The sequence below is a fragment of the Epinephelus moara genome, chromosome 6 (genome assembly GCF_006386435.1).
Source record: "Epinephelus moara isolate mb chromosome 6, YSFRI_EMoa_1.0, whole genome shotgun sequence".
Classification (NCBI taxonomy): Eukaryota; Metazoa; Chordata; class Actinopteri; order Perciformes; family Serranidae; genus Epinephelus; species Epinephelus moara.
Genome location: NC_065511.1, coordinates 535960 through 538867, shown reverse-complemented (window position 1 = coordinate 538867; position 2908 = coordinate 535960).

Below are 2908 nucleotides of genomic sequence, written 5' to 3'. Positions count from 1 at the left end.
TTTTCACAACACAGAAGCGGTGGCTGCTCTTCTTGGCATCAAGTCATGTCGTAACACCAGAGACATTTTAAATGCCTGGACCAAAATCCTAACGAGTGATGAACTGGACATGTTAAGGGACTACTTTAATGGAACAGAGTTTCCTGATGGGGAGGACCCTTTTCCGGAGCTGGTTCTCAGAATAGACCAAACTGGACTGACGGGAGAAAGGATACTGTGTGGAGAGAGAGGCGAAATGTACAAGATGAGTGTAAACCGGTGCGGAGGGTGTTTTATAAAGCACCTTTAAACAAAAGGTCCACTGATCTGCAGTGGCGAATTCTTCAGGGAGCATTGGCCATGAACACTTTTGTGTGCAAAATGAATGCCGGTGTCTCTGCTCAGTGTCCTTTCTGCCAGGGACTGTAAACTGTTTTCACTGTTATTTAGAATGCCACAGACTCAAAGTGTTGTTTGACTTGATTTATTTTTATGAAATGTAATGTAATCTGGTCTGGAACTGCTTTTATTTTTGGTGCAGGTTATAAAGGAGAGAGTGCACAAAAGTGGCAGTTGTTAAATTTTGTGGTGGGACAGGCCAAACTGTCCATCTATAAGACAAGGAAAAATCAGATAGAGAATGTTTTGGGTGAAGGGCTGCAGTCAATGTTTGTTTCCTTGGTGAAGGCCAGAATCAGAGTTGATTTTAAATTTTATTCACTTATGAAAAGGAGTTTGTGGCTCAGTGGTGCTTCACAGATGCTCTGTGTAGTGTGGTTGAAGGGGCACTGGTTTNGAGCAGGAGTAGATTTTGTTAGTAGCTACAAAAAGATCAGAGCTACTAAAATATTGATGAATGCGGACATGCACGTAAATTTCCGTCTGCAAACAGTTTACACACAAATTCCTTCTGCTCACGTTTCATGAATGAGACCCACTGTGTGCAACCAGAAGGTGGATGTGACAGAAGAACAGCAGCTTCAGAGAATCAAGGTAAGCTGAATCTAGTATCTCATTTCTACATCTTGACTCTAGCTAAAGACTTTTATGGTAAAAGGTGGACTATTTAAATGCAATCATTTGTTTCTTGTTTTTTTTCTTGTAGAAATGAGTTACACAGCTTGGACAAAGAATGAAGTTTGTCACTGTTTTGAACAAGAGGGTTTGGGCAATTATTCAAACACATTTTTTGGTGAGAGATTGGAATGAATTATCAATGTCCGCGTTGTCCTGTTAAAACCAGAACACAAAAGAGATACCTGAAATACCTTGAATTGTATAATCAAACTGAAGCTAATTGTGTGCCACTGGTGGCTCTTAGTATTGGAGTTGGAGGACAGGCTTATTCAATCTGTTCCACTGTTATCATTATGTGTCCATACACTGATTGCTCTCATTGGACCATGCATAAGGCTACTTTGTTGTTTGTAGATGGCTTACTGCTTCATCAGCTGTAGTAAGTGTACCTTTGATTGATGGTACTAACTGTCTTTTTTTTCTCTTTCCCCTCTACCGTGTCACCATGAATTCACCTGCTGAAGGACGGCCTGATGTACCTGGATTGTGTATCTGTCATGCTGCTGACTATTTGTGGCAACAATGGCAGATGAACATGGCCCCACTCCAAGCCAAAGTGGGACCTTTGAATATAGCGAGGCTGAGCGTGCCCGCATCATGCTGACGGATTCTTTGTTTGATGAAGTGGAAACCCCAGACTTCAGAGACATCAATGGGATCACAGATCAGCTCTACAAACTGCAAGAACGTGAGACCAGACAGTATCTCCATGCTGTAACGCTGAGCGATTACCTCAGAAAGAAAATTATCCCGCTGGGTCTCAGGCTACAAAAAGCACCTGCATTAGGACTGAATAACCCTGATTTTTGCCAGCACTGGACTGAAATTTTAAATAAATGCAGTTTTGACCTAATGGCTTTAGCCATAAATGAACTGAATGAACAATTGGAGAAGACACGCCCAGAGGCGAACAACTGGATGTGCAGCTGACCAAACAGCTGTCAGATAAAAAGAAATTAACTGAGCTCAAGAAAGACATTGAACATTATGCGGCCAAGTGCTCCAGTGAGATCAGGACTCGCAAGAAGGCCAAGTTCGCACCAAGCCCCAACCTCCGGGGGAGACGAGTGAGACCAATGCGGAAGTGCCAAAAACTGCAGTTCACTGACTGCCCACTTGAGGCTGGCTCCGGAAGTGAGTCAATTCCCATAGACCCCCATGTTAAAATGTCCAATTTTAGAGCAGAAATAAACATGTTTACAGCCTGGTACAAAAAATGGTTTTGGTCTCTATAGTTAATTTCCCCTTTCATGACAACTGTGGGGGGGGGGTGAATTTTTTTCTAACTTCCGTTTAAATGTTATTAAGATTTGAAATTGCGCATAATTAAGGGCGTGGTCACTTTGAGTGACAGGTCGCACCATCACGGGTGGCTAACTAGCATGCTAACTAGCCGCTGGCTTTGCTGTGCAGAGCTCGGCGGAGCTGAGCTCAGACTCGGCCGTCTGCTCGGCGTCAACTCAGCCAATTCGTGCCCAAGTTCAAGGCATTGAACCTGTCCTCTCAGCCATGTTTGTGCCTTTTGGATATTTTTTTCAGGCAAATATTGGAGTAATATGGCTTGCTGTTCGATTAATTATACCAACAGACCGTCCAAGAAATATGTGCTCCAGGTTTTTCGGTAAGTGAAATTCGGAAATTCTAGTATTATTTTATTTATGTTTATATGTTAGCACTAATTAGCGGGTATCGGTGTCTGCGGTCACTACGGTCACCACCTAGCTTGTCAGCAGCGTGTATCGGTGTCTGCGGTCACTACGGTCACCACCTAGCTTGTCAGCTTATTATTATATTATTAAGCCTTTATTTAATACATGTAAAATCACGTTGATACCGGAGGTCTCATTTTCAA